The sequence below is a fragment of the Dermacentor albipictus genome, chromosome 4 (genome assembly GCF_038994185.2).
Source record: "Dermacentor albipictus isolate Rhodes 1998 colony chromosome 4, USDA_Dalb.pri_finalv2, whole genome shotgun sequence".
NCBI classification, from domain to species: Eukaryota; Metazoa; Arthropoda; class Arachnida; order Ixodida; family Ixodidae; genus Dermacentor; species Dermacentor albipictus.
The window spans coordinates 28,990,415-29,000,669 of NC_091824.1; the positions used below are offsets into that span (position 1 = coordinate 28,990,415).

The window sequence follows — 10,255 nt, forward strand, 5'->3', positions numbered from 1 at the left end:
AAATGGGGAAATCGTTAAATACAGAAACACAGAGTCTCTCCTTTGAAGCGCGCTCTAACATAAGGATACCACCGGCTTGTAATGTAATATGAGGCAAAATGGAAAAGTTTGTCTTGTTGCAAAACACAATCGAATTAAATGCAGTCGGAGGTACATCACCCACTTCACACGAAGTTAACGCTGCTTGAGTAATGCTGACCGACGCATGAGAAGCTGTAAAACAATCAAAGCTACAAAAGAGTGGTTTGCGTTTCGTGTAAATGATATAACTATATTTAGTAACTGCAGATAAGGCAGGGCAAACGAATTGAACGTTTTTGAAGACGCTTGAACTGTTGTGCTATGGACAGAGCTATTATTCGTGATCGCAAAAGACAAAGCAGAGCTCATCCACTTTCATACTAATGCAGCCATTCCTTCATTGTTAAATCTACTCGCCTGGAGAAAGCCACGAGAAAAAGGTGCTACCTCGCATTGAACGAGCATCGGCGGGAGTTTTGACTTCGATGACGCTGTCGGCGAGGTAAACACCCTTTCTCCTTGGGTTGTTTCTTTATTACTTTCTCTAGAGCTAACGAGGGATGAGAAGGCGATTGCATGGGCTTAATCAGCAGATGCCTGTTTATCTTGTTTGCGTGGAGCTGCTGGCAAAATAGCGTTATTATATGCTGCTTCGCGGGTAAAAAAATGGTGACGTTAACGTTAATTGCTTTGATGATAGCACTCCTGTCGACGGCTTGACATATGATCGGGCTTCAGCAAACACTTACGCACGTTGCTGCCGCTTCCCCTAACTTCTAGATACCGCCCCTTGGGATCGATATATAAATTGGCCTCGTTTTCAATGACTCGCCAGAAGCACGCTATCAGACGAAAGAGTGAGATCTTTCCACAGCCTTCTGCAAGATGAAGTCCCAAACCACTGTCATGGTCCTTCTGGTCTTCCTGTGCGTGGCGTCTATACCAGCCATAGCTTATTGCCCCAGCAATGAGGGTGTCTTCAGCGACTGCACCTTCAGCGAGTGTACGCCAGATGACTGCGCGGCCCAGGGCCTTGAGTGCTGCCCCAAACCCTGTGGTGGTTCCTGGTGCGTTGAAGGCAAGTACAGTTGTATCGGTTTATGTGAACGATGAGTGTGTCATCATCTTTCATTGAAGCAAAATTCCGGCATGGATAATGTTGGGATATATTTTTGTGTTCAGCTGAGAATTATTCATGAGTTAAGAAATTACTATCATTGTTATGTTGAGTTGGTCATGTGGATGACAGCAGTTATTAACGTGAGCTATTCTTCACTTTGCCTATTTCCCGCAGATTGAAAGTAGTTCCTGAGTTTCATTGCGCTACAATAGCGAAATTTTTTCTAACGAGCTAATACTTGTCTGATCGCCAGTTATTCAGGCCGCGTGACAACGCACTTGGTAACAAAAGTTTGAGCAACACTTCATTCATAAGTTTCATTAGGGAGCATGGCAGATCTAGTTCAGTGCAGCTTGTTAGAAATAACGACTTTCTGTGGAGATCTCTCATGCATGATGTCGCAGCAATGTATCCAGATGCCAACTTGTCTCGTGCTGTGAAAAGTTAGGCTTGTTGCAGGTAGATAGGTCTTTCCCGCATACTATAATGTAAAGTTCATCGTGTTTACACCAAGTGTGCATTTAACTTGTACTGTTAAGACATGAAAAGGGTGACATGCCTGCCAACGATAGATTACAATTAGGCAGTTGTAAAGCTACCAGCTTACCTTACTTCGAAGCTTGAGATAGGCTACTTGACGTAAAAGTGAATGAGTAGCAACCTGTACATTCCAATTGACATAGCAGCGTAATTACATTGGAAACAGTTTCGTATCTTCTGACCACGGCTACCTAATTCACTTGCAGAAAATGAGATTACATGGCCTAAATATGCCACAACATTTCAGTACATTAACAGATGGGGAATTCACAATGGCATATTTTGCGTACGTTTTCGGTTATTATTGTTCTTAAATATATTGTTCTTAGAATATTGAGAAAGTGTTTGAACGGATTCATTACTTTTTTGTACCAACCATTTATTGAACGCTTGAAACAACTAGTATTGCCAACACTCCGCATAAACCAGGGCAAATAATAAAGTACTTCTTTTCCTCATCAATTTCTTTTTGCTTTATTGTGAGAGTTTTAGAGAATGTAAAATTTTTCATACTAACTGGCCCTCATATGAAACGCAATGAAACATTGCGTTGTTTGCGCTGCATTGCTTGTTCTTATGTTATAAAAAAGGAAGACCAAAAGCTCTCGTTCGAAAAATTTGCTATATTTATTTTGTTCTTTTTTTGGGGGGGGCGGGGGGTGGAGACAATCTTGCACATTTTGAAAACCTTTATTTGGAGGTAATCCAGGTAATGTCCTTTCCCGTATACATCACTTTGTAACGTTATTACAGAATTACAGCACCCTTTAATGTCACCCACCTAATTTTGACATGCTCTTTTACTTTTTAGGTGTCCAGTAGCATCTTGACATAACATGATTCGAGGTTATGTCTGCAGCGCTGCCTCGTCTGGCCTGATGGATGGCTTTCCAGTAACGCTCCGTTTTTACTGCAGCGTGAAATAAACGGACGTCCCACTATCCCTATCCATTCTTTTTCTGTGATTACGAACGTCTCAGCTTGGAGTACCTTTTAGTTCGGAAGGCTCCTCACTATCATCGTTATCGCACATCAATATCAACTCCTATGAAGCTTCACACATGCTAGGGTGTCTGCAACTAACCTTTAAAAATTATCTCCAGAGATTAACAAAATTGTATACCTCCTATAGATTCGACAGCAAAATTGAAGAGTCGTCATCCGTATGGCACCCATCTCAGCTGCACTTTCATTTTCCCCTAGAAACGATCCAGAATACCATTGGCCGCATATATTCTAATGAGCCTACTCAAACCAATCTAGTTTTATAGTAATACAAGTTACGTTGAATGCTCCTAAGTTTCATTAGGTCGCCACAAACCATCTGCATACCTTGTCCATGCGTGATTTAAGAACCTACTCTAAAGCATGCATGTTAAAACAACCTTTGTTAACTTCCACATTTCTCAGCCGTAACTACTCGTATTGCATCATTCAATCACGAAATACATTAGTCAAGCGAATGAACTTTCATTTCTCCATGAGATGTATGGGGATAGCAGAAGAAAAGTTGCAGTTTTGCAACAAAAGGTGAAGCTTCGATTGTGATAGCAAATTAGTAGGCAGCTATACGAAGTAAGGAGAGTAGTTTTATCGTCCGTATAAACACCTTAACGTTGGCTTACTAATCAAATTATTAAGCGCGATGTCACGCATGCACAAGTAAAGATAAACTTTTACTCGATGACCGCGGAAACTCGCTGTCAAAACACTGAAGTGAGGAAACGTGCCAGCAGCACCCAGCGAATTGACCTTGTGTTCCTGGTCGCTTCAAAGAAAACTAAGCTTCGAAAGTACAGCGCTATTGTGTTGGGCTGCTGAGCACGAGGTCGCGGTATCGAATCGTGGCCACGGCGGCCGCATTTCGATGCGGCCGAAAGACGAAACACCCTTGTACTTAGATTTAGGTGCACGTTAAAAAACCCCAGGTGGTCCAAACGTCCGGAGTCATCCAGTACGGCGTGCCTCATAATCGGAAAGTGGTTCTGGCGCGTAAAACCCCATAATTTATTCTTAAAGCACAGCGCATACGAAGCTGCCAGCCCTCGGAGCAATTGTCCACGTCGCATATTTCTCAGAACATGAGACTCACAAGTCTGCGCCGTTTCACCGCATACCTCATCGCTTTCAAGATCACGCCGTACGCAGCAGCCGCCGCAGTGGAACGCTTCCTTCTCTCCTCTCGCCCGGCATCTTGCACGCAACGGAAGACTCCGCGTTTCCTCCCACTTCCCTCGCTTTTGCGCGTGAGATAGAGCCACCATTGCCGGATGTGCTAGCACGCTTCAATTTGCACGTGCAGTATATGGCGCGCGGTGACGGTGTTATCGCCCTTGAATTTTATGCGAAACAACATGGTGCCGCCGACGGTGACGACGGTGTCAAAAAAGCCTGCAAGTTGGAGCTTGAAGAGACTCAAGCCCACAACATAGTTCGACACCAAGTCAGCACCTGCACACTTCCAAAAATACATGGCCAAGAAACAGCAAAACATGGTGCGCATTGCTGCCCTTGGAAAGCAAATCACACAAAGAAAACAAGTTGTTTCTAAACACAAAAAGAGCGTGGATTGAGACGCATCACGGCAAAGAAAATGTAAAAAACATCAAAACCAAAAAGAAGCCCTAAAGAAATAAATATCATTAGCCTTAAAGACCATGCAAAAAATATTTAGCAATTCGTAACAGGAAAGATACACTGATAATCAATCGGAAGACAATAAATTTCATTTCATAGCAAACGTAAGAACACTAGCCACGCTGGCGTGGCAGTAATGGCATTGGTCTACTAAGCACGAGGCCCCGCGATCTAATCCCGGTCTCGGCGTCAGCATTTCGATGGCGGTGATATGCAAAAACGCCTGAGAGAGAGCGAGAAATTTATTTACAGAAAGGCAGAGAGGTCGGACAAAAACGCCTGTGTTCCGTGTATTCAAGCCACGCTAAACATTCCCTGGTCATCGAACATAATTCGGAGTACCCAACTACGCGCTGGCCCCTAACCGAATTGTAGATTTGGCACGTAAAGCCCCAGAATTCAGTTCGATATGCAAAAAATACCATGCGTTAAATATATAATGTAATATTAATTAATTAAACAAAATAATTTGACTTGTAACACGGTACAGAAACCTCATTTTTAAAAAGGGAAAAAAAAGAAAAGAGCACGAAACAACGAAAAATAAATCTAACGAGCATCTCGCAAAACTTCGACACTCTCAAAGCTAAGCATACGATGTGCTATGTCCTGATACCAGCAGCGTTTTCTCACCGCATCAAGTAAAGTACAACGCAAACGAAATTTCCAAGAATACGCCGGTATACGATTTTATCAGTATCAGTACCAATTCGCACAAAGATGGAATAGAAAGAGTTCAGGCTCTCCCGCAATGGAAAGTACGTAAGCATGAAATCGCTACCGCCAAAGGAAGTCGGGTGGTGTAATTCGGACGATTACGTACAACCCTCTCACAATCATCTGCGCCGCGCCTGACGCAGTGGTCACGCACTGTGGTGCCCTCACTCGAAGGAGACGGCGCAAGACACCTGCCGCGGAACTCACGGCCAACGGGCGTTGAATAGAGTATAGGCAACCCGTTCTCAGCACCAAGGGATTACAGTAAAGTATATGGTGCGCTGTGTCTGCCGTTTGAACGTCGCTATTGGAAATGACAAATTAAACGCCAGCGTACGTGAAGTTACAGCTTGAGTAATATTGGGAACACAAGTTTGGAAGAAATCGAAAGCAATATTCTTTTCGCAACCTGTTCGGGCAGTAAATAGTGTAAGTAATGCGGTCCCTTACAAGCTGTTTGGGGCCACAGACCACATTCTTTTGTCACTTTCGACTAGTTGCCTGGACGATCTCGTTTACCTCTCGCAACGATGTTCGGATGTTCTCACTTACTTCCCGTCCCAATCTCGTCTTGAGTGCCCAGATAACGGCTCTGGATTTTGCCTCAAGGTCTGTTAAAGCTCTCCAACAACGTGAGCTAAAAGCATTTCATGCCTTAAAGCTCATGCAACGTGCGCGTGCATGCAACCTTGGTATTTACGCCAAGTTTTGCATGCTTAGTAAAGAGTGCAGCTACTTAAACACTGATTTCTATAAGTTGTGTGCCGCATGCGCTGAAGCCAAGGATATTAATTTCTTGTGTTGCGTGAGTAGCGTTACTTTATGAAATAAAAGAAGATGATGCAATCTGCATGGAATGGAGTCATGGTTTTTGTAGTCAAGAGTTTGACACAATACCGTCTGGTGAAGGAATATCATTTTGAAAGAACTCACAGTTTCGCCCGTAAGGCGAAACATGAATTGGTATAGAATATTTGTAGGAAGCTAAAGGAAGGAAGGGTGCTGCTTTTATCGGCCGCGTAAACTTACAGACATTCGCTTACGAAATTAACAAGCATGTTGTCAGTTCGCACAGGAAAACTTAACACATCACGCTGAATGACACAAGTTCTCAAAACCTTTGCGCGAAAAAGCGGCAGCAGCAGCGAGCGAAGTGAATTTTGTGCCTTCTATCGCTGAGAGGCAAGAATGCAGTACGCATAAAGGTCTGACTCTTCGGCGCCTAGACTCTGCCCCTAACGCCGATCCCTTTCAAGATAGGTGCCGCATGGCCGCCCAATACCCAGTTGCTGCCAGATGACAACACTCCCCCCTCTCTCGCATCTTCACGGTGGCTAGCGCACGTGCTTCCTGCTCTCCTTCCTTGCGAGCGCAAGATTGATCCGCGGTCATCGGCACCCATCATCTCATTTACAAATACAGCATACGGAACGCGTTGAAGGCGTTATCGCCCGTGCACTTTATACGGAACATCAACATCAATGTCAACGTCTCACAACATATTCTGGCCAATTGACAGTTTCTTTAAATAATGACGCACACAAATTCATTCGAAGTGGATCACCAGAATCACCAGTGAGGTATATACAACCCCTTCATTTCTTGGCTTGACTGCGTTCCAACACTGCTTTGGATTAGTTCTTAACAAAGATGGAAGTGCAGTATGGAAGAAATTTAATTTGGAAGTGTTGCGACCATCATCATACAATGTAGCAGCTATTTTGTGCGAAGACTAGCGCTCCACTTTTTATGATTTCTTCGCAGCGCGAAAGAGCCTAGCTTGTTTGTTCAAAGATATAGTGAGATGCTTAGAATACCGAGGTGCGCTAGAATCACTGCATACGGTTACTAAATACGTGAATCACTGCATACGTGCACCATGGCAGAAGGTTGAACTTCTGCCAGAGTGCTTGAACGAGTTTATCTGAATAAATTAGAAGGAATTCATCCATGGAAGAAGCAAATGCTCACAATAATAGCTCCGAAATTGGCTTTGTTTTAGTACCTTATCCTGTTCGGAATCTTGCGTGTACTACATGTGGGAAGGGATATTGCTCAAGCCGGTTGTTTGTGGTGCTACATGGAACTACAGATGAGGTGCTACATGGAACTGACATTAGTACTAAATCAAGTAGTGAGGCTGTGATGAGCGTCAGCCGTGTCAACTGAGAAACAATTTGAGAGAGACGAAATACTAGACAGGCTGCATGGAAATTGATACCTTGTGCGTAGGATGGGTCTGGAAATAGGCATTGTTGGGAAGATCGCACATGTACAAAGTTAAAAAAAGCCCAAGAAAATAGGAAAGCGCACAGTAACTTCATTCAAAGAATCATGTAGCGCTTTAGAAAAACCGCCAGCAGAGCTTTGTGAACGGTAGCAAGCGCTAAGAATAGTCCTTTTGAAATAATCCTTAAGGAGCACCAAATTACTTCGTGACTGCTCATTGCAATTAAGAAGCGTGGGAAATTCTTACTAAGTGCGATGAGAGCGACGTCGCTCATTTTATCATCGTGCTCACATTGCTACACAACAAACCTTTTCTTACAGAGGAACAATTCAGTATTATTTTACTCGACAGACAAGTTTCTCTTCGCATTACAATACCCTCTCCAGAATCATTTATTAGAGCGTTAAGACTGCATTTTTTTTAAGTTAAAGGCTTCTCATATCAGTTTATAGTGCAGATGCAGTAAATCAAGTAGCGTTATGCTATTTTTTTAGGTATGTAACCGACCAGAACGCGTAACCCTGGTCGATAGAGGGCCATTCTCTGAAAAGCGAGAATATGAGGCATCTTCAAGTGCATTGTAAAATTTGTAAAGTTTGGCTCAAGTAATGGGGATGGTTTGATATTTCGCAATAAGTCTTTTACAATACGGATCGTTTGCGATAACAGGATTAAAGTGCGTTTAGCAGGTCGCATTTTTACCATACTTTATATCTTCTTTACGATCAAAATGTGTAGATTTATTTTCTTCCTATTGTAAGGCTCAATTAAAATATTTTTCCAACATTTATTATTGTTATTTATGTCATTCAACAATTGTGAAAAAGCCGTGCAGAGCTGAATTGACGTTTCATCAAGTCGATGTTCACTTCGAGGGGGCATTCGCTGACGCGGAGGAATTGGAGAATTCAAAAGGTGGCGCTTAATCACCGTGGCGGATCACACGAGATGGTGGCTCCATCTCTCAACCTTTCGACATTCTTCCCCTGCATACAGCTCTATCCACAACGCACCTTTAAATACGAAAGTTTGTGAAACCTGTTACAAAAAAAAATCGAGAGATGGCGCCACCATCCAATGCGCGGTATTTCGCTGGTCATGTACTTTCTTTCGCAACGCTCCCCTCCACTGCATCTGCGCGTGGAACAGACGACATTAGTTGTGCCTGGCCTCCTGGCTCTTCAGCTGTGCCGTATCTACAATCACTACGTTCATAACGCCGTGTAGCCACACCTATCATTGTATACACTAGTTCAATGAATAAAAGTCACCACAGTGTAATTGGAATGTGTTGTTCTATCGCACACTTAAAACACAATGCCAAACATGGTTTCGAAAATGAAGGAGTTTTAACGCCATTTCATAAACAGTTGCAAATATTCCGGAACACGAGAAAATGTATTCTAAGAGAAACGCTGCGGAATGATAGCGAGCGAGAAAGTGATGTTGAAAAGATTCCCACCACTTAACAATTGTAGTTTTAGAAGCATTCGATAATTACTATTTGCTAGGTGATGTCGGCTAGTCATACCGCCCCGGACATCCAGCACATTGTGAAATCAACAAAACACAGCATTAAATGGTTGAAAGTGTTTCTCTAAAACGGACCGTCGCTTCAACCAAACAAAGTCGATATGAGTTTGCTGTCGGAAACAAGTGGCATAAACTTTGACCTTTTAATGTTCAGAAAAAAGCGGTATACTAGTGAGTCAGAACGTTTTATGCTGCCGGTGTTCATTCATTTATTTATAAACCCCATGGAAGTAGAGGTGGCGTTGCCATTCTCGCAATGGTTGAGTTCTGTAAAGTAATAGAAGAATATTACGAAATCTACGAAGCCCTATGCAGGAAGAAGGGTACAAATGTATTCGCTGTGTTGCATTGCTGTCCTAACGGTCCTATCGCTGATTTCCTAGAAGTTTTACATTGAAGCTGTATATGGGAAGGGAATGTCCGTCGTCCACCAACAGCACGCGAACCATCTCATTGGTGCGCGTTCGTCCTCTATGCGTGTGCGTTCGTCGTCTTCTTTCCAGCTGGCTCCATTGCTACTCATCATTCCAACGTAGAATTTCGTTTCTCTTGTTTCTTCATAAAGAGAAGGCAAGTTAGTATTGTTTATTTACGGTGGTATGAACCACTGATTAAGGTATGCCACCAGCTCCAAAAAAAATTATTATTTTAGTCACCAAGCCGCTATTCATTTTTACCTTTTAAACCATCAGTAGTTGGAAGCTTCCAGGGAATTGAATTATGAAAACTATGAAAACATTTTATATTTATGAACATTTTCCGAAATATGAGTGTTCCGTCATACGGCCTAACTATGAAATAGTAGGTATGAAAGAAATGTCACTTGGCAGGTACGTAATGGGGACGATAAACTGTGCAACAACCCACCATGATAGCCATATCCCAAGTAACCACGGATATCCGTGGGACGTCCACCATAAGTCCCAACGTCCATCCATCCGGATATCCAACACGAACGTCCGTGGGACGTACAGGAGAAGTCCATATCCTGTTTGGATGTCCGAAGGACATCCCACCGGGATGTCCATGGGACATCCCGTTTTGAACGTCCGCTGGCTGTCCATAAATAGGCATGCCCAGGATATACACTAGTGAGTTATATATAAACTAGCATAAATACATTGCCGGAAATTTTAGTTTGTTCATATTATATTTGTTTATTTTTGTTCTCTATCCGACACAGTTCATTCTTTTTTCAAAGCAAAATAAATATATTTCCAACTTGATATCAATTCTGCCCACTTTAACATCGCAGTATTAAAATACGATTTTTTTTTCTATCGGTGGGTCATACAAACAATTTGTAGTTTGCTTTAAAAAAATGCTTGTGGATGACTAGCAGAATATATAAGCGCCCATTTGAAGCCACTTATTCGACCTAGAGCCAAGCACTCAAGTTATCCCTCATTATGAAAAGTTCCTGATCATAGAGTTTTGGTCCTGACCTCCGAACATGT

At 42.8% G+C, this 10,255-nt stretch overlaps 1 long non-coding RNA gene across 1 annotated transcript; it reads left to right on the forward strand.

The window, feature by feature from the left end:
- Nucleotides 1-703: 703 nt before the first annotated feature.
- LOC135900167 (uncharacterized) lies at nt 704-2,649 on the forward strand. Its single transcript, XR_010563811.2, has 2 exons — nt 704-1,099; nt 2,493-2,649. It is a non-coding gene; the product is annotated as an uncharacterized lncRNA (long non-coding RNA).
- Nucleotides 2,650-10,255: the final 7,606 nt, after the last annotated feature.